Here is a 23,164-nt window from a genome sequence, read left to right on the forward strand (position 1 = left end):
AAAATGTAAAAAAATGATTAGGCCAAAGAATGTACAGATGTGCTTTATTCCATTGATGTATGTATATGTATGGATTGTGATAAGAGTTGTATGAGCCCCTAATAAAATGTTTTAAAAAATAAATTAAAAATAAAACAGACCCCACGACCCAGTGGGTCAAAAAAAAAAAAGAATTTAGAAATAGGCATAACAAGATTTCGGTGTAAGAGTTAAAAACTGATTACAAGGATCCACATGTGACCTCTTCCCTGGGAGAGGGACAGCAGAGAAGGGGGGAAGGGAGACTCTGGATAGGGCAAGATATGACAAAATAACGATGTATAAATTACCAAGGGCATATGAGGGAGGGGGGAATGGGGAGGGAGGGGGAAAAAAAAGAGGACCTGATGCAAGGGGCTTAAGTGGAGAGCAAATGCCTTGAGAATGATTGGGGCAGGGAATGTATGGATGTGCTTTATACAATTGATGTATGTATATGTATGGATTGTGGTAAGAGTTGTTTGAGTCCCTAATAAAATGTAAAAGAAGAAAAGAGAAAAATATATATATATATAGACAATACACTGTTGATGTGATCAGCTGTAGACTTGTCAATTCTGACTCATGGGTGCCCTATTCATGTCGGGAAGAACTTCAGAGTTTTCAAGGCTGCGATCTTTCAGAAGCAGAGCCCCTCATCAAGTCTGTCTTCCCAACGCACCTCTCAGTGCTTCAAGCACTAGCCCCTCAGTCAGCGGTCAAACATTAACTGTTTGCACTACCAAGGAACTTCTTGCATAGTGGATAAGATCAGGCAAATCTTAAAAATACAGAAGAGCAATGTATCATAAGAAGATGCACCATTATCTTACTGAAGGTCATTATGTAAGTGGGGGAAATGCAGCTAGAGGTGGTTTGGCTGTCTAAGAGAGCAGAAGGCAATGAAAATAATTGAGGTAAATGTGCAGAGACCCTTCCGACTGCACTAGGGAGCTTCACCACTAGGAGAGAAGGTTATAAGTCAGTTGAGGAGTGAGACCCTTCATAGTCTATCTACCTGCCCACATGAGTCATCCTACATGCATCTTGCACTCCTAATACACCTGGAGTTTTAACATTTCCAAATTTTTGCTCCTAGTATTTCCTCGGCCACAAATAATAAGTGTGATAATATATGCCAGTGATATTTGTGCCTCTGTTTCTTTCCACTAATGGTAACTCGCTGCTCTGTTGAATTCTCAAAATGCATAATCGATTTTGAAACCTTAAGTAAATAACCAAGCGTTCATGGTCAAGTTAACTAAAAATACCAGAAGCTGTGCTTCTCTGAATTTAAAATTCAAACTATCAGATTTAAAATAATGACTGAGCCCTGCACCCAGCCAGCCTTGTCTCCTCGTGCTATAGCACCACCAGGAGAGCTGAGGAAGAGGCAATCAAGACGAGGAGCAGGTGGATCCGTGCTGCTAGAGATGCGTAACGGCCCAGTGGTTTACTCTTGGGTAGCAGTGGTCTTGACCTCATAGAAAGAATGGGCTTCTAGGAGGATCAAGGGATGCAGAAAAGTATATCAATTGCTTCCTTCGCTCATATACTTCCTCTGACATATCACTTATTATTATTGACATGTACTTTCTAGAAAGGTCAAGCTTGGCAAGCTTCCAATGGTAGGGTCAGATGTGGAGACAGAACAGCACAGCGCTTGAGAATATGTCTGGGGGTCATTGTCAGCTCAAGAATGACTTAAATCCTCCTTGCGAAGATCTACAGTGCAGTCATGTCTTACATGACGGTGAATAGTGTAGGGGCTAGACACTAAAATCAGAGGCACAGATTCCTAATTGTAAAAAAATTGTCTTCGAAATTCTTGTATATGTTCTCTTTCATACTTACCAAATGGCTTCTAAAGCTCTTCCTGAAAACGTTACCAGTGTCAGTCTGCTGGCTTATGAAATAACATGGTTTGCTTCTTATTAATTGTTTAAAATAGTGCTATAATTTACTGTGTGATAATAATCAACCACTCACAATTAGGACAGCATTTTGTCTACTATACAAGAAATTGCCTACCCAAAGAATCCTTGAAATTATTCTCAATGCTCCTCATGCCTCTCTTCAAAATGCACTAACCATTTCAGGGACTTTGGGAAGAAGGGGTACTATATTCCAATCTGCTTGATTTGAGAGAAAATTCCACACCATAGCCATTAGTCTTTTCCCCACCGAAAACCCTAAAAACTTGAATTTCCTTCTTCATGGACGTTCTTTTGACTGCCCATAGGAGAACCACAATCGAACAAATAGGAATTTAACAATAAAGGGAATTTTATTATTAGGTGGCCCAGGAATGGCTCATGGAAATCCCAGATTGTTGGCTTTCATGATCAGCTAGAGCCCGCAACTAGACAGTGCCAGGAAACAAAATTTCTATCTTCAATTTTGAGGGATTCCATGGTCTCTCGTGTTTGTATCTCTCTACATATGTGTCTTCTTTTCTCGCTTTTAATACTGGGCTTTCACCCTTTTCTTGGGATATTGTAGAAGAAACCCCCTTAGAAATAAAAACTCAACCACTAAAGATACAATGGACTCAGTACTCAGGAACTGACCTTCTAAGGAAGAAAATCTCACTGGCCTCACTAGTCAGGTGTCTGTCTCTAATCAACTCAATTATAGCCAGAGTTTGGGGGACGGGCATGATGTAGAACAAAAATGGAAGGATTGTGAAGCGCAAAATCCGAAATCTAAGGGAGGGATTAGTATCAGAGCCTAAAGTCTGAGAATCTGGTTTGCAGAGGCTACGGATGACAGCGGGAGCCCGAGAGTCATTGTGGAATTATGCAGGAAAGCAGCTTCCGGTGAACTCCCTCTCTCCACGTCGGAGGGGTAGGAGGAAAGTCGTCATTCAATGGAGTGCATTAGGAAGCTGAGTTCAGACGGTCAAAGGCATAAGGCTGACGGGAACAGTTAAATTTTGTCACGAGGTCCCCCCAATGATGCACACTGGTTCTCATCTGGTTTCCAAAATTTTATCTATTTGGGGGTTGTATTGTTTTGTTTGGTTTTTGATTGTACATATTAGGGGATATCTCAGAAGTGGTATGTCATTGGGAGTTGCCCTCTTGAAGTAGCAGTATATGTTTTCCTGTTTGTTTGGGGGGGTTTGGTGCATGAAAACCAGGACTGGCTAGCCTATAGAGTCAGCAAGCGGAATAAGGGTTTGGGTGGGAAGGGGGCACAGAGGAGAGGTCGAGGTGAAGGGGAGACAACATCCAAGGGTCCATATAGGGAAATTATATTTGCAAACTGATTGTGGTAGCAACTGTACAATTCTTGATTGAATTATGGGGTGATTTAATATATGTACTAATCCCAAGCAATAAAGTAAAAGAAAAAATGGCTATAGCATTCAACCCAAACATTGATGTTGTTAGCCAACAGCCTCAACTTACAGTACACTAATGCACAATGGGATTGTACTATTGCGATCTACGTGGTTTTCTACGGCTGATTTTACAATAGATAGATAGATAGATAGATAGATAGATAGATAGATAGATAGATAGATAGATAGATAGATAGATAGATAGATAGAAGGATCACTTTCTTCATAGTCCGTCTTAGTCTGGAAGCTTTGCTGAATTCTGCTCAGTGTTACAGTAATGCTTAAATCTCTACTGACAGAGGGATGGTTGCTGTACAGGAATTGCATTAACTGAGTATAGAACCGATGTTACTTGATGGACTTGAACTCTGAGTATTATATCAACATCCCCCCCCAAATCACACGGAGAGGAAAGATATTTCTCAGAAAAATATGATGAGATAGGTAGTTTCTCCATAATATCTAAAATATGATCTTCTGAAAATACTATCACCAGCAACCATTTGCATACAGAGTCAATAGTAATACTTAGAAGAATTTTTCTATGATCAATAAACAAATAAGTAATTCAGATGATCTCAAGGGAAATATTGTAAGGCATTCAGAAACTAAGAGACTAAGATTTTAGCATGTGAGTCCTTTAAAAATTATCATCCAAGATCAATTACACCCTTGAATCTATATGTAAAATATCAGCACATCCAAGAAAAAAATATGTTCTAAATTACCTAAATTTTTGTAGAACAAAGTCCTCTGAGGTGCTCAAATATAATCTGGTTTTGTTTATGCTTACATAACTTTATGCATTACCTTGCTAATGACAATATTGGTTTTAAAACCCAAAGCAGTCAATCAGAAATAATAGCCTGCTTCTGAAACAAAGTATGAATCTTGAAAAACCCCAAATGTATAATAATATGTTGTCTATCATGCCTGCAGAAAAATATTTCATTTTTTATAAATAGTCACGAGAATGTAAGATTGCATATTTTTGGATTTATGACAACAGGTTTTTTCCTTGTGAATGGGCTGCTGAATGTCTAGAAATTACATTTTCATATAAATTGCATTTTTCAAAAAATCACATGATTTATCCCATTTAAACAAATCAGAAAAACACTAGTATATTCAATGTATGCATTAGACTTATTCCCTCTAGTCACTATCTTTTGCAGAATTACTAAAAGAGCTACTATTTTCTAGGGGATAAACTATTTCTGAATAAAAGAGAAACCCATCCAATTTGCCATCACCGCTTTTCTATTTCTGCTTCTAAAAGTAGGGGAGAAGGCTGTAAATATTTTAGGAGGTTGGACCATTTTTTTATTGATGCTTATCACAATGTTTTAACGGTGAATTTCAAATAGTGTCTTCTCCTCAAGGTTTATAACTATCTCAGAGAATGTGTATGTTTCATAGAATAGTCATTATGTTTGCATACAGGCATAAGAAGCTATTTCTATTTTTTATTTCTGTCTGTGACGAAGACGGAATAAATATCACAAAAGATCTGAAAGACCGCCTACTAAGAACACTTGATGCAAGTATTTAGAGCTCATTATGATGTGCCTTTCATTGTGCTAAGTTCTTTAATTTATGCAGTCATTTCACCCAATAAATGTACGAAGTTAGCACCCTTGTTTTCCCTATTTTACGGGTGAGAAAATGAGGCATATCCACGTCAGATACCTTTGCTATGGCCTCTTGGATAATAACCGGTAGAGCGAGATTATGTAGGATTTTAGAGTCTACACAAGTATCTGCTCCACCACGTGCCTGTCTGTCTGCTGTGCAGTAGCGACTTGCATGGCGCGCTAACGCTGAGGTTCTGCCAGCTGGTGTTTCAAATACCAAGCGAGGTTATTTTCATGGTAGATCGATTTCAGCAAAGCTTCCAGACGATTTACTTCCGGTAATCTGGTGGAAGAAAGACCTGCCAATCTATTTCCAAAAACCAGTCGAGCACTTTTTAAATAGCTAATTTGTATCTAAAGCCTGGCATACTTGAAATATCTTCATTTTAATAGAATATTTGAATCTTAATGAAGCAGTTAGAGTGACCTCTTATCGAGCACACACACAATATTCATACTATATTGTCAACTGGCCTAGTTATCTTCTTAGCCTTCAAAGACTAATTTCCTGCCAATTTGGATTAAATTTCTGTTGCATAATTACCAGGAACCTTAAGAATCTCTCTACCCATTGCAGTCTTAATCAGGCCTTTAATGCGGCTTAATCACTTTCTGGTCCACAGAGGCTGAGATATGGGATTTCAGCTCTATATTCCTACAACTTTTGTAACTTCTTTCCTAAATCCAGCAATGAGTGATTTGTTATACTTAGCACATTTTTATCTCTGTATTTTGACAGTGCTATCAAATTTTTTAGGTTTTCAAACTGAGCCATAACCTTCACAAATTTCAGTCAGAATCAGAGTTACCAGAACAAACGTCTGTATATGGATTGTGATAAGAGTTATATGATCCACCAATAAAATGATTTTTTAAAAAGGATCAGAGTTAAACAGGAAAAAAATTAATGATGCACAGTATAGTCCTTTTCCTCCACCAAGAGTAAAGTTGATTGGCCATCACTGGATTTCCCCATTCATAAATCTTTTCTTGTTCCCTGAGCAAATACATTTTGATTCAGGCACAAAACTAAGTAACAGAAAAGATGAAATCAAAGACTATGGAGTTGTGGAATGAACTGTATTCGTAGTGTGTTCCTCTAAACGGACATCCCACACCCGTCCTTGCTGTTCTACAGGCCCATCTCTCCCCAGCAGAGCATGCTGTTCAAATCATAAATCAGATTTCCTCATGTGGATGCTGACGTCGTCAGCAGTTTCCAGTTAAGTCTTTGGCAAGACCAAATCTTTTAAATACCTGGAATTCCAAGATAATTTGTTTCTCACTTACTTCTTCACCCTTACTGCACCCTGTACTACTTCTTGTTTCAGGTCCAAAGTTCTTATTTCAGTTCCTTCAACAGACTATGTCCCTTTTACCTACAGATATTTTCACATGTCTGGCTCTTTGCATGAAATGCTCTCTTCTCATCCTGAAAATTGCTATTCATTCTCTAAATTTTCAAACATTTATTGGCTCTTCAGGGAATTTTCTCTGATCATTTTCCCATAACTAGGAGGAGGAACCAATGTGCATGCTCTAACTATCCCTGGAGTAGTTCTTTTACCACATCTAGCATAAATATAATTCACAATTTTGACAATTTAATATATGGATTCTTCACTAACATATAAGCTCTAAGAGAGCATAAATTATCTAACAAATAAAAATACTTTTTGTTGGCTGAATAAAATAATCTATGTGGGGGGGTCAGTTTTCTTCTAAAACTCAAACTTCCGTGTATCCCACAGTTAATATGTCAATGGCCAAGAAGACTGTAGCTTGAACAATTTATTCTCACTATTCAATTAAGGAAATACAAATTTCAAGCTACTGGTCATAGCATTTCATTTTCTTCATGTTATGATTACTATTTTTTATAATTACCATCATTTGTCTGTTTAATTTTTGTCTAATGAAACTTAGTTCAGAGAGATGTGCAAAGATTTCTTAAGACCCAAAGGACATCTAATCTGTCCCCTAGGCCTCTGGGGCAGGTTGGGGATGATCAGTGACGATTAGAGTGTGGAAGGCAGCACTGAGCAGCAATATCTTTGGATAGCCAATACGACCCTAGCTGCCAGGAAATGATTCCTATTATGGCAACGGTGAGAGCAACTCAGATCTATAAGACCAAAGTCATAATAGAAAGTCTCAGAATGGGAAACACGGCAGGGAGCTGAGATATGAGAAAGAACAGCTGAGATTAGGGAGTGAGTTGTAGTTTCGCATGGGAACACAGTGATTATCACTGTATTAGGGAAGGAGCTTAATTCTGGGTCAATATGCAAGCTAAGAGAACAGGCCTCCAAAATCTTGTATGATGCTGAGCAAAATTCTTTAATATGGATTCTAGAGACGTGTGATTTTTGTTCCCTATCATAATTTTCAGAACATGCAACGAATATATAACCAGTGTATTTATGAGAAGAAAAACCCACTTTAAGCTTCTCATCTCATAGAATATCTACCAAGCAGATGATGCCGACATATCACATAAGCTCTAGAGTTTAGCAAAACATTCCAAGTTGTGCACAGGTAGTATTAAACACTGAACCTAAAACTTACACAAATTTGACACTTCCACACAAAACAGTCCACAATTCCATATTTGTGTTTCATAACATTCTAGTTCACAGGCCAAACTGCCCAACTTTATTCTTTAGATTACCTATGTTCCTATGAAAAAATGCTGATGATTCCTGAAACGTACTCAGGCTGTTACAATGTAGAAAAATAAACGTTATTAGTCTATTAAACATCCTGGTAACACGAGTGGCACAACTTCCTCCCTGAAACCTTTTTGTAAAATTTTACATGACTACAAATGACTTTTTGGATGTGATTATATTAAGGTTCTTGAGATGGTGAGATGATCCTGGGTCATCTGGATGGATCCTAAATGCAATCATATGTATCCATTGAAGAAGATAAACAACAAAAGAAATCAAAGTGAGCCACTACAGAGGCAAAGACAGGAGTAATGAGTCCACAAGCAGAGTAATGCTGGCACCCACCAGGAACTGGAAGAGGCAAGACGAGGGGTCTCCTCTGGAGCTTCTGGAGGAAGTCTTAATTAAGGTGAAACTGCGAGCTCCAGAACTGTAAGCTAATGCGTTTCTATTGTGCCAAGCCACCAAATTTGTGGGAATTAAAGCAGTCACAGAAAATTCATACAATGTGTTGTAAATATATAATTCCCCATGAAGTAATACTTAGACCCCCATTTTGTCTTATACAAAGGAAAAGGCCCTTTCTTTTAGCCAATGAGACATCTTTCTCAAACATCTAACTCAGAGCGCAAGAAATCTTTGCACATCTGTCTGTACTAAGTTTCTTTCAACAAAAATTACATTTGAAGACTTGAAGAATGGGCACATTTCATCAGAAATATGCATGCATTATAATTCAAAGCAAGACAAAGAATCATTTAGATTACCTAATAAAACATTTTAAAAACAATGCACTGTCATCGAGTCAATATGACTCACAGAGACACTGTGTGGATATCTGAGACTGTAACTGTTTACCAGAGTAGAAAACTCAGTCTGTCTCCTGGGGAGCTCTCGGTGGTTTAGAATTGCCAACTGCCAACCATGCAGATAGCAGGCCAATGCTTAACCCCTACACCACCAGGGCTGCTAGCAGGTTATTGTAATATACTGTTCTCATTGAAGCACTTAAGAAGCTCAACTGCAAACTCTAAAAACGATGTAAATCTTTCCAAATCATGTCATTCTATGTAAATGACATAAGCGGGAAGTCAAATAAAGCCTTTGAGATGCCACCTCGCACTGGCCCTGGTAACATTTTTTTTTAATGAATAAAGCAATCTAAGGCTGAAGATGATAGAGAGAGATTGGAACCCTCATATGCTGCTGATGGAATTGTAAAATTTTGCAGCCGCTATGGGAAGCGCTTCCTTACACAAATGCGAATAGAAATACCATATGACCCAGCAATCTCTCTACTTGGTTTATAAAGCGCCAAGTAAAAAGTACCAAAGAAATAAAGAACAAAACACAAACAAATGTATGCACGGCCATGTTTACCGCAGTGCTACCCACAACTGCAGAAAGACAGGATCAACCAGAGTGTATGAATAAACGGATATGGATAAATAAATGAGTACCTACATGCAATCGAATATGATGCATTCCTTAAAAAAAGATGAAACTTCCAAATATGGATGAATTTGGAAGACATGATCAGCAGTGAATCAAGCTCATAAAAACAGATTCTGTCTGAGACCACTATTATAAAAGAAACTATCAAGAGAAATGGCTTTCACGCCAAAAGAAGTGAACTTTGATGAGGTGAAAGGAAAGTAGGGTGAATTTAAAATAAAAATATAAGTCCTTTGCCCTCACTTCCCATGTAACAGGCTCAGTGACCCTGTAAAGCCCTAGACCGGTGATAAATGAGAGCTGGGGAGCAGAGACCTGAGCCCATGTGCAGACTGACATTGCTGGGTTGCATCACATTCTTCTTGTATGAATGAAAACTCGGGACTTGAGAGTCAACTGTGAACGAGTTGGTCCAGGGCCATCCTGAACCTCACGTGCACTTAAAGCTGTATCTGTGTGTTGGAGGAAAAAAAAACCCTCTACGGACAGATACCCCTCCCCCACTCCCCCCTTCCCCCCGCTGAGCTGGGATTAGAAAATTTCATTATCACCTTCCTCTTAGTTAAAAAGACAAATAAGGCTAGTGGTCTTTAATTTTCCTGCTAAAAACTTCACTCAACTGATTGACATATGATGATACTCAAAGATAGATCATGGTAGCTTGGTAGGGAACCCTCTCTGTAAGACAGAAATTTCTCACCCCTGGGGTGGCCGCCTGGACGGACTCCAAAATCACATCATCTCAGTATACTAGGAGGTGATTTTTTTTTTTAACTAAGTTCATACCACAGCAGAGGCTGTGAAACCACCAGGGACAGTGAGGGAGAAAGATCCCATAAATCATCAAAGTCCTGGAAAGTGACAATTCTACACTGTCCTGTAGGGTCGCTATGCATCAGCATTGAATCAATGGCAATGAGTTTGGTGTTCTGGTTTTTTGGTGATTGTCAATGCAGTTCATACATATAATACCCACTTTTCACAAATCGGGCGTGATTGAAAGAAAAACTTAGAAAGGCAAGGACCATGTAGGTCAAGGAATGCTGGGAATTTCACAGCCACAGCCGATGCAGTGCTTCCGAGTATGTCATTATTTCAAATAAAACGTAGTCGTTGAAGCAAAATGGCTTCTTCGTGGGTTCATCTGCTTCTTCTTTGAAATTTTAGATTCAGTTATTCTGATCGATGGAATCTATCAGCAGTTTCATTTTTTTTCCTCCTTTGGATTAGAGCACCAGTGAAAATTACCATGTGGATCACTTACATGCAATCAGCAGGGAAAAGCATTCTGCAAAACGAGGGAAAGCTATTCTTCAAAGTTTATTATCAGAATGGCAAGGGCATTCCACCGATTCTTCCAGATATTCCACTTATTTCAAACAACATGCATAACTTGAACTTGAGAAATATTTCCAAGGAGCATTATCATAGCTGACTGTCACTATTTCTGACCAAGAACACAAAACAGGGAAGGATCTATTTACAGACTTATTACTAGTATCTGTTCATTGTAGTCTATGTGTAGATTTAGTGACCTAAAGAGGACATTGTTTTAAATCTAATCACTATATAAATAACAGCACTGAATGTGTGAAATTATGTTTTAAGATCCCCATAACGAGACCCAAAGCCCATTTGTTGACCACTGGAGATCCCCTCACAGAGGGGTGTAGGGGAGGAGATGGGTCAGTGAGGGTGTGATGTAGTACCAATGAAGAATACAGCTTTCCCCCAGGTCCTGGATGCTTCCCACCCCCCCCCCACCCCCCCAACTACCATGATCCGAATTCTACCTTGCAAGACTGGATAGAGCAGAGGTTGTAAACTGGTACAAATAGGAGTTGGAGGCACAGAGAATCCAGGGTGGATGATACCTTCAGGACCAGGGGTGTGAGGGGCGATACTGGGAGAGTAGAGGGTGAGTGAGTTGGAAAGGGGGGACCGATTACAAGGATCTACATGTGACCTCCTTCCTCACTGGGGGATGGACAACAGAGAAGGGGGTGAAGGGAGATGCCAGATAGGGCAAGATATGACAAAATAATAATCTAAAATTATCAAGGGCTCATGAGGGAGGGGAAAAAAAGAGGACCTGATGCAAAGGGCTTAAGTGGAGAGCAAATGCTTTGAAAATGAATAGGGCAAATAATGTACAGATGTGCTTTATACAATTGATGTATGTATATGTATGGGTTGTGATAAGAGTTGTATGAGCCCCTAATAAAATGTTTAAATAAATTTAAAAAAAGATCCCCATAACAGAAAATATTAACTCAACACACTCTGGTCTAAAATTGTCGGGGGTGGGGGCCCGGCGATTTAAAAAGGTAATTCTTGACTGAGTGAACCGCTTTAGACAGGACACACGTGATGTAGAGAGCCAAGAGCGAGCTACCCCCTCCCTTAGGTGAGTAGAGCTGAGTCTGATGAGCCAGAGAGAGAGAGAGGAGAGAGAGAGGGAGAGAGAGAGGGAGAGAGAGAGGGAGAGAGAGAGAGAGAGAGAGAGAGAGAGAGAGAGAGAGAGAGAGAGAGAGAGAGAGAGAGAGAGAGAGAGAGAGAGAGAGACAGACTATTGCACCAGGCTCCCAAGTGCTCTGACGCTGAGCTCTTTGTCCATCCATCCCACTGAGAGTTTCCCTCTTTTTGATGAGCTTCTCCAGGGACTGGGCTCTCCTGACAACAGTTCCACAGTACTGAGACGACATCTTGCCATCCTCACCTCTGCAAAGCACCCTGGCCATACTTTTTCCAAGAGAGATTGGCTTGTCCTTTTGGCAGTACATGGTACTTTCAATAGTCTTTGCCAGCACCATCATTCACATGCACCGATTCTTTAGTTTTCCTTATTCAATGTCCAACTTTCACATGCATGACTTGGGTTAGGCACACTGTCGTCTTAAAAGTAACATCTTGTTTTCAATACTCTAACTAGGCCCTTGTGCAGATTTATCTAATGCAATACATCTTTTGATCTCTTGACTGCTGCTTCTATGAGCATTGATTTTTGGATCCAAACAAGAAATTCCTCGACAATTTTAATCTTTTCTGAATTTATCATGAAGTTATCTATTGGTCCAGTTGTGAGGATTTTTGTCTTTTTAACATTAAGTTGTAATCCATACTTTAGGTTGCAGTCCTTGATCTTCATCAGCTCAGATTCCTCCACACATTCAGCAAGTAAGGTTGTGTCATCTGCATATCGCAGGGTGTGAATAGTGTTCCTCCGATCTTGATGCCGCGGTCATCTTCATCTAATCCGACTTCTCTGATTGTTTGCTCAGCACACAGCTTGAATACGCTTTATCAAGCTGACTTTTGAACTTTTCTATTCAGGTCTTTGACTGCATCGTTACTTTTATTGCCTCACCTACTCTACTACTGAAAGCAAGTTCAGAGTCTTTTCTGATGTATGCTTTGGTCCTTTCTTTCATGTCTTTAATGACCTTTGGCTTCTTTCATGCATGATGTTCTTGCTGCCCTCCCACAGCTCCTCAAGTCTTCTGTCATAAATGTTCAGTGCAGCAAATCTGTTCATGAGATGTTCTCTAAATTCAGGTGGAAAAATTGCAAGATCATATTTTGGCTCTTGTGAACTTGTAGTTTTCGTCCCCTTCAACCTGAACCTACATATGAATAATTCCACTGTGAGCCCCTGGCTTCATTTTAGCTGCTTATTTTGAGTTTCTCCATATTCCCTTTCCACAGATATAGTCGATTTTTATTATATGTATTCCATTCGGAGAAGTCTCCGTGTTGTTTGAAAAGGGTATTTGTGATTCAGAAGTCATTGATCTTGCAAAATTCAAACATGTGATCTCCAGCTTCATTTCTATCAAGACAGTATTTTCCAACTACTGTTCCTACCTCTTTATTTCCAATTTTTGCATTTCAATTGTCAATAGTTATCAATATACCTTGATTGCATGTTTGATCGATTTCTGAATGAAGACATTGGTAGAATTTTTTGTTTCTTCATCACTGCTTGTGTAATCGGTGCATAAATTTGAATAATAGGTTGATTGAATTTCTTTGAACATTGATAGATATCCTATCGCAAAATGCATTGCACTACAAAAGAGATCTTGAAATGGCCTTTTAACTATGAATGCAATATCATTTTCTTGGTTGTGTTATTCCTGGTAGAGCAAACCCTATAATCTTCTCATACAAAATGGCAATACCAGTCCATTTCAGCTCGCTAATGGCGAAGATAACAATCTTTATGCATTTAATTTCATGTTTTATGACTCCCAATTTCCAGGATTCATACTTCATACAATCTAAGTTCCTTTTATTAGGACTTTTTACGACTGTTGCTTCTTACCTTGAGCCGTGTCCCATTAGCACATGGAGACCTTGAAGGCCCCATTCCTGCAGGCTGTACTCTGTTCATGTTATCATGATTGACTCTACTCTGAGAAAGCAGCCCCACACCAGTTACACTTAGAATCCCTTCCAACCTCAGGGGTCCAGCATCCAGCGCTGTCTCTAACAATGTACGGCTTCCATTCATTAGACCTTCCACACCTGCCTTGTTTCAAAGATATGCATATCATTTTCAGTGGCTCCTTCCTCCCAAGTGAGCAGCCGATTCCAGTGCCAATTGTCTTGTGTTTGAGCCCACTGTTGCAGCAGCTGTGTCAATCCATCTTATCTAGGACTTTCCTCTTTGTTTCTACCTCTCTACTTCACCAAGCAAGAGGTCCTTCTCCAGTTGTCGCTAGGCAAAGGGAAAGGAAAATTGAAACTTGTTCCTTACATAGGGTTGGTACTGGGGACCAATTAAAAAAAAGAAAACTGGAAATATATTGAAGGGATGATTAACAACTAAACTACCTGCGAGTTTGGTGAAACGTAGATTTTCCAGTAGAGACTATTTTTCAGTAGAAACTATGTTTTAGTGTCTTGAACATTATTCTCCGTGTCCAGGAAGTCCTTGCATAAGTAGATGATGCGCAGCACTCCGTAAAGTAAGTACTAGGAAACATGCTGTCATGGAAATATCAGGACAAGCATTTTGACTCAGAGGCAGAGAACGTGAAAACGAGAGAAGAGGTCCCAGGAAATCACAAGGCCAGGTGCAGTACAAAACTCTGGTGTCTTCTGCAGAGATGCGTGGTCAGTTGGCCTCCCTCCCTCAACACACACACACACACACACAAACACACAGCACACAAACAGCAACAAAAAAAGATATTGAGGTATATTTCATTTGGAAAATACAACCTGTTTTGTATTATTCATTATGTAGTTTACTTCTCACAAACACACTGTGAAGATTGTTCTAATCATTATTTTACAGAGTAAAAAAAAGTAAGGAGCAAGCCCAACATCGCCTAGGTAATAAGTTACTGTCAGAATTTGCACCTTGGTCTGAGCTAACTCCTATGCTGCATTTAAACTTGCTCTACATTGTGATGTTACCACCATATATGTTTTATCACCAATTAAAACCAAGCTCACTGCCCTCTAGTCCATGCCAACTCATAGTGACCCTGGTGGGCAGGGCAGAACTACCCCCTGGGAATTTCTGAGTTTGTAACGCTTTATAAGAGTAGAAAGCCCCATCGTTTGCCCACAGAGTAGCTGGTGGATTTGAACTGCTAACCTTAGAGCTGGCAGCCCAACAATAACCACTAAAACACCAGAGCTCCTTAATTTATCACAGCAATGGTATAAAGGTTTATAAAATTGTTCAAATATATTTCTGCTTCAACTAGCTAAATTCTGGCATAGAAACTCTCTGTTTTTGCATTACGAGTAAAGATTAAATTAAAAAAAATATTTAGATCCTTTGAGGTTCAAGAGTAAAGGCATTACTGGGTGAGAATATTTTACTTTTAAGTGATAGAAAAGCAAATCAATCAAACTTCAGTCCAAACAGAATGTGAGTGCGGGGTAAAAAGAGCCGGAGTGGCTCTTGAGTCACACAGTGAACTCGGGGACTAAAATGCTCTCCCTCGATCGAGTCCATCTCTGCCTCCCTCAGGCCAGGTGTGACCAGGTGGTTGGAAATATAAGTGGAAGCAACTCCAGGTTAACATGTTACTGCTATGGGCAAGAATGATTCCAAGATAAAAGCACATTTTCAAGTTTTCAAATTTCCCGGGCATGATTGATCCAGTTTGGGTGGTGGTAGTGCCTCTCCAATCAATTCCTTGTAGATTGGCGGCCCGTGAGGAGGCACAGCTTCTGTTGTAAGCAGGAGAGGAATCTACTACCTGAACCAGAAGCGCAGCATATTCATGACAATCTGGGACGTGTTTTATTGTTTGTTTTTTAACCAAGAGACAACCATACAATTTTATTCGCATAAAAGATACGTAAGCACCAGCATGTAATGGAGCACAGCTTAAAGATCTTTTGAACAGGGATTTAATTTTTTTATCCCATTATCACACATTATATGAGGGTTACAATTAAAAGTATGCCCTCATAAATAAAAATGAGACAGATGAAAAATTATATTAATTCTGCTGTCTTGACTGCTAGATTTCCCTAATGCAAAGGAAGCAGACAAATGTACTATATTAAATACTGCTAATAGTACATTATAATAACCTCTAAAATCCATATAAAACTCTCTACTACTCATAGAGTAATTCATTTAAGTAATTCCCTCTACTTAAATTATCTTTCTTAATTCTTCAACTCTGTAAACGATTGGACTTCATAAATAAAGAATTAAAAGTTTTGAGAGGAATTAACCCAGTAGGATTTATGGATTTGCTACATCCGCCACTACTTCAAGCTGTCTTTACTCCATCTTATCTCAGGTTGTCTGTTATCAATCGTATTTCATACACTGAGTCCACTCTAACTCCTGTCCTGACTTGGCATTCTAAAAGGCTCCCAAACGCCTGCCTTCATTTCCTAACTCTGTCTGTGTTTCTCCTTTCTGGTACACTCTACTTAGACTCTTCTCTGCTTCTGGGCCTCTCGGCTGGTACCAAGGGCTCAAATAGAAAGTAAATGTTTAGAAAATAATGATGGAAGCAAATGTACAAATATGCTAGATACAATTGATGTATGGATTGTTATGAGAGCTGTAAGAGCCCCCAATAAAATGATCTTTAATAAAAATGAGCTCAAGGCTCTTCAGACAAGGAAGAGCCTGGGGAAGGCGGTTGGTTACAAAGTCAGTGAGTGTGTGGGCCCTATATCCGCAGACTGGTGGTTTACGGGACACGATTCTGGGCAGCCAACCACTAACCTTGCGTTCACTGCAAGCCCATTTAATAACAGTTCTCTTTAGAAAAACATAGCCCCAAACTCTAAAACCCAAATCATTTCCATTTTAATTCAGTGAGTCCTGGCGGCATGGAGGTTCTGATTTGGGCTGCTAGCCCACCTCAGGGTCAGCTGTTCGAAACCACCAGCCGCTCCGCCACAGAAACACAGGGCGTTCTACTCTGCTAAGAGCAAAGGCTCACAAGCTCACAAGAGTAGTTATGGCCCGTCCTTGAGAGTTGCTATGAAATACTTATCAGACGATGTGTTAAAAAAAAAATCTTTAAGCGAGCAGGCCTTAAAACTACTTTGGACATGCTTATTAGAGCAGCAAGTGTTCATTAACTTTAAAGAACCAAAGAATCCCAACTAGTCTAAGGAAGCTTTGTTTGGAATATGTCTTCTTGTAAAGCTGCTTCAGTAAAACAACATAAAACAGAGTCCTGCACCCCCTTACAAACTGCTCCTGGGGAGGAGACGCGCCAGTCAGGGGATAGTGCAGCAACGATGAAACATACAATTTTCCTCTAGTTCCTAAATGCTTCCTCCTACCCCGCCCCCCCGCACTATCTTCATCCCAATTCTACTTACAAATCTGGCTAAACCAGAGGATGTACACTGGTACAGATGGGAACTGGAAACACAGGGACTCCAGGGCGGATGATCCCCTCAGGATGAGTGGTGTGAGTGGTGATACTGGCAGGATGGAGGGAAAGTGAGGTAGAAAGGGGAAACCGATTTGGATCTACATGCGACCTCCTCATTGAGGGACAGACAACAGAAAAGTGGGTGAAGGGAGATGTCAGACAGTGTAAGATATGACAAAATAATAATTTATAAATTATCAAGGGTTCATGAGGGAGGAGGAATGGAGAAGGGGGGGATGAGGCACTGATGCCAAGGGCTTAAGTGGAGAGCAAATGTTTTGAGAATGATGATGGCAACAAATGTGCAAATGTGCTTGACATAATTGAGGTATGTATGGATTGTGATGAGTTGTATGAGCCCCCAATAAAATGATTTTTTTAAAAGCCCCCCGCCCAAAAAAAATAGTTCTGGTAATAAAAAGTTTTGGCATACTTAGTATTAGAAAGTTCAAAGAAAAAAACAACTTTTCAGACAATTATAAATGTAGGTGGTGCCTTTGTCTCAGTTTCCACCTCGTAATTTTCAGGGCAGGGGATGATCCCTTGGCAAGAACACCGCGCACCTGCACAGCCCTGCCAAACCGGCGCCCTGGCGGTGCGTTCCCAGAAAGGGCAAGTAACTGTCTAGAACAACATATTCCCAAACCAGTCATCAACTGTTAGACTGTGAGGAATACAGAGAATGACAGTGCACATCAAGATCAGCACACAGCCATCCAGCTGACTCCAACTGAGCGGCCTGGCAAGACAAAGGAGACCAAGGGTCACATCCAGCTGACTCCAACAGAGCGGCCTGGCAAGACAAAGGAGACCAAGGGTCGCATGCTTCTCCCAAAGAAAACAGTCCGCGAAAGTACTCAGAATGCAGGCAAACCTGTGAGCGCTGGAATGTCATGGGACCACCTTGTTCTTCCGCTTATCACAAGGTTCTGCCTTTGACAGGGCACAGCATTTTTATGGCTTGTTTTAGTGGGAAATATATTTGTTTTCCCCCTGTGACAGGTTGCTATCCTGCGCCGGTTCTTGCTTTCACAGGTGATACTGTAAGAACTAGAGAAATCTGTATACGCATGCCCCTATAACAGAAATAACGCAAACGGGTGGCTTTTGCAAAGAGGAATTTCTTTTCTCGCAATTGAGGAAAGCAGAAGTCCGAGTGAAGGGTGCTGGCCTAGTGGTGTCGTGGTTATCGACGCCGTGGGCTGCGATCTGGATGGTCAGCGATTTGAAACCACCAGCAGATCCGTGGGAGAAAGACCGGGCTGTTGACTTCCAGAAACAACTACAGACTGAGAAACCCACAGGGGCTCACTGTGAGTCAGCATTGACTCGTGGCAGGCAGTTGGGCTTGGGGTTTTGTTCAGGGAAGGGGCAGGTGTTCCATCTCCCTTTCTAGCTCTGGAGAAATACCTTTGCTGTTCTCCCATCTCAGCTTCTCTCCCGTGTTTATTTCATCTCTTCTATATCTCAAAAGAGATTGACTCAAAGCCCACCCGACACGAATCCTCCCTCATGAACACAAGGACAACAATTCACAAATAGGATATAGCCACAAGCATATCATTTAAAACTCTCCACTGCCCAGGAGTGGATGCCAGTTCTAGGACAAAGTAGAATTGCTCCTTGGGGTTTGGGGAACTCTAAAGGTTTATGGGAGTAAACTGCCTCACCTTTCCTCTGTGGAGCTGCTTAGAGATCTGAACTGCCAACCTCATGGTCCAATGCTTAGCCCACAGAACTCCAGGCCTCCTTAACCACAGGTTAGAATTTATATCATATATGTTTTAGAAGATGAGTAGAATAATTCTATCCCCAACAATACTTTGCAGTGAAATGAAAGGCCTGCTTAAATTAAACATAAACACAAACCCAATATTTATTTAATAACTTCAGTGTGCTAGATGTTTTTCATACATTTAAATTTTTAATCCTTACAATAGTATTATGAGAAAGAGCCTGATGTTATCTACTTCATTAGAATCAACTTAAGCACAATGGGGTAATTTGTTCAAGGTCAGACAGTTATTAAAGGACACAGTCATGATTTAAAGCCAGGTTTGATAATTCTAGTGTCTGGAACAAGAATTATGTTGACAGGAGCCCGGTGGCCAGTTGGGCTGTGAGCCACAGGCTCTGTACTCCCATAAAGAGTTAAAGCCTCAGAAACTCAGAGGTCGTTCGACCCTGTCTTAGAGGGTCACTGTGAGTTGCCATTGACTCACCATCGCTAAAGTTCATTTTGTTTTGTTTTTATTTTGTTGTCAGGTGCCTTGAGTCAATTGTTGACTCATAACAACCCCAGGTGATAGAATAGAACTTCTCTGGAAGGGTTTCCTAGATGGCAATCTTTATAGAAGCAAATCTCCAAGTCCCCCGGTGGACTCACACTGGCAATTTTCAGCCAAATTATGAAAAATATAAAACTACCATAAGGTGAGTCTAAAATTGCATTATTCTCTCTTCACACACTATTTCCAAACCCAGGTCTAGTTCTGAAAAAAAATTTAATTCATTGATATTCTGACATGCTAAGTTATTTCCTTGAACCTGAACCAGCACACACGGCAGCTTGCAAACCCACAGGGGCACTTCTAGTGTGCCCCACGGGGTTGCTATGAGTCAAAATCAACTTCATAGCTGAGAGAGTTTGATATGTTTTTTGGGCCAATGTTAACTCTACTTAAGGAACTGGCAAAAAATTAATACTGAAATAATATTTGCACAAATTTCTAAAAGTATATAAAAGACCAAAGACAAAAATATGCAAAGATAAGTATATGGTTATATATTTGCCACTAGAGGAGACTTGCATTCAAACATACTCATACTTGTTGAGTGATGCTAAGCAGACAGATTAGGTCCCAGACAGACATAGACAAATTGGAACCTAGAGGACACTGGTCGGCAGAAAGGCACAGAAAGATGATGACCGCTGCCTAGCCTCCATGGCAGACCCAGAGTTACAGAAACTCAAAGCTGACCTTTGTAGGGTGCAGCGCAAATCCAGCCAGGACTCACTGAGGTGTGAGTCGCTGATGCAGGGGCCAGCGAGGCAAATCTCCCGTCTCTTAGATGTTGAACTGTTTGGCTTTGTGGTTTTCTAACCAAAATGAATCCAATAAGCCAGGGAAACAAGTACCAGAAACTAAGATGATGCTTGTGTAGAAAACCTATCCAGAATAGTAAATAATGATGCACTAATTTTGAGAACTACTCCTACAAATTTTTGAAATACAACAGCTTGTCCATACACTTTGAGAGAGGGGTGAGAAAGATGCAAATATACAGTTGTCGTTAAAAGGATAGGCAGAGAAAACTAAACTCTTTCGGACACTCTTATTTTCTGCATGTAAGAAAAGCCCGGGTAAGCAGACAGCTCAGAAACCTGTGAGACGTGGCAGATGTCTCAACACTAAAGTTGGAGTAGAGGCTATGATTTCAGGTGACGCTAAAGAACTGTGGAGTTGTGAGAGAATTTATAAAAATGCGAATACAGCTGAATTGAGTAGCTTATGTGAATTTCAGAGGAAAAATATATTTGGGGACTAAAGTTTCACACAACTCCCTCATGATTCACCTACGATTGCTTTGAACATTCTACAAGTAGGACTTGCTGATGTATTTCAAACGTGAGACCTTTGAAGTGTTCCTTTGATTCTCGTAAGCTGAGGCAGGGTGGGGTCTTGTGAGACCTTTAGACTCACAACAAAAAGTCCAAGCCTACTTTGGATTTTTGGAAAGGAATTTACATTAATGTAATAAAAAGAGTTTATAAAACAATGAAGGTTTTTTTGGATTTGTAATGGTTTTCATGTTTCCTAGATCCTTCACAAAATATCCTCAAATTCCTAATTGACCGTCTAGGCCAGTCCTCCCAAGAACCTTAAAATTTAAGTGAACTAGAGGTTTTGGATGAAAGCATTGTAGTAAGACTTAACAGGGCCTAGTTGAAGCCCCATCTCTGCAAATGAGCACAGTGTCACTTTTATCACAGCCCTCTGAATGTCACCACCCCTCACAAACACACAAAAGCAATATTGTCAAGGGCAGGACTGCAAAGGAACATTGTGAGGGTATTTTTAGTTACTGCCATGACTGTATGAGAAGGTACCCCAAAAAACCCAGAATATTCCCACCCACCCCCATCCCAAACTATGTATTTAAATTGTTTACAAAACAACCTCATCACCCTCAAAGTACTCTGCATTACAATTAGTACACTGGCCACAACTGATTCCATTCTTGGAAACAGTTTTCAGACTCAACTGCTTGGATGACTGGGTTAGACAGATTATGTAACTGCCACAATGGCTGATAGCCTCCCTCGTTTTATCTTCACCTTTTCTACTTCTTCAAATCATTGTCCTTTTGTGTCCCTCTTCATTTAGGGAAACAAAGAAAAGTCACATGGAATGAGGTCAGGTGAGCGAGGTGAGTGGGGCAAGAGAGGCACGCAGGTATTTGCCAAAAACTGCGTACTGAGATGGCTGCATGAGCAGGTGCGTTGTTGAGGCGGAAAAACCAGTTGCCTGTCTGCCACAAATCAGACCTTTTTTTGTCACACAATGTTTTCAGAAGCTCTAACTCAGTGGTTTTCAACCTTCCTAATGCCACAACCCTTTAATACAGCTCCTCATGCTATGTTGACCCCCAACCATGAAATTATTTTTATTGCTACTTCTTAACTGTAATCTTGCTACTGTTATGAATCATAATGTAAATATATGATATGCAGAATGTATTTTCATTGTTATAAATGGAAAAATTAAGCATAATTAAAGTATAGTGATTAATCACAAAACAATATATAATTAGATTTATGAAATGAGTTTTCCAATGGTCTTAGGCGACCCCTGTGAAAGAGTTGTAAGAGCCCCCAATAAAATGATCTTTTAATAAAAAACAAAATTAAAGGAAAAAAATTGAACCTATCTCTTTGATCAGATTATATTATTTTAAAGTCATGTCTAATATTTCTACATAATCAGGTCTGCTTCCATTGTCTATTTTTTCTCTTAGTCCCATAAGTCAGTGTGTGTGATAATTTTTTCTTGAATGCTGATTAGTAGATACAAATGTTTATTGAAACTGCATAGTGTGTCTCTCTGGAGAGGATTTTTTTTTTTTTTTGCATTTGGATAAGAATTAAGATAGCAGGTGGATGATACCTTCAGGACCAAGAGTGTGAGGGACGATGCTGGGAGAGTGGAGGGTGAGTGGGTTGGAAAGGGGGAACTGATTACAAGGATCCACATGTGACCTCTTCCCTGGGAGATAGACGGCAGAGAAGGGGGGGGGGGGAGACTCCGGATAGGGCAAGATATGACAAAATAACAGTGTATAAATTACCAAGGGCACATGAGGGAGGGGGGAACAGGGAGGGAGGGGGAAAAATAAAGAGGACCTGATGCAAAGGGCTTAAGTGGAGAGCAAATGCTTTGAGAATGATTGGGGCAGGGAATGTGCGGATGTGCTTTATACAATTGATGTATGTATATGTATGGATTGTGATAAGAGATGTATGAGCCCCTAATAAAATGTAAAAAAAGAAAAGGGAAAAAATGATTAGGGCAAAGAATGTACAGATGTGCTTATACAATTGATGTATGTATATGTATGGATTGTGATAAGAGTTGTATGAGCCCCTAATAAATTGTTTTTTTAAAAAAAGAATTAAGGTAGCTCAAGGTTAAGCTTTGCGAGATCTGGTCTATTTCTGTTATGTGTAGACAATCCTTCTCCCGGGCCTTGCGAGCCTGCACCTCTCCTCCTTGGCAGATCCAGAACTATGAGTGTAGTGCTTGCAATCCCATGAAATTCCCAAAAGTTCTGCTTCGCTTGTTAGCATCTTGGCAGCCAGTTTCCATTCAGCTTCTTACTTTCTCACCATTCACTTCTAATGAATTAGCCAGTCCCATTTCCCAGCACCAGGACCTTTACAGTCCTGACTGTCTGGATGATTCTAAGATGTTTATACACAGTTTTTTTTCCCTTACATACTTTTCGGGGGAAAGTTTCCAAATGTCACAATTAAGTCATTCAGACTGAAGGTGAAATCTGGCATGGTTTGAAAACATACTAAATGTCTCAGGTTCAGAACTATTGTGTAGATTGTGAGTCATTAAATTTTATTTTATGCTAAAATTTTAGAAAAGCACACTA

The sequence above is a fragment of the Tenrec ecaudatus genome, chromosome 7 (assembly GCF_050624435.1).
Source record: "Tenrec ecaudatus isolate mTenEca1 chromosome 7, mTenEca1.hap1, whole genome shotgun sequence".
Lineage (NCBI taxonomy): Eukaryota > Metazoa > Chordata > Mammalia > Afrosoricida > Tenrecidae > Tenrec > Tenrec ecaudatus.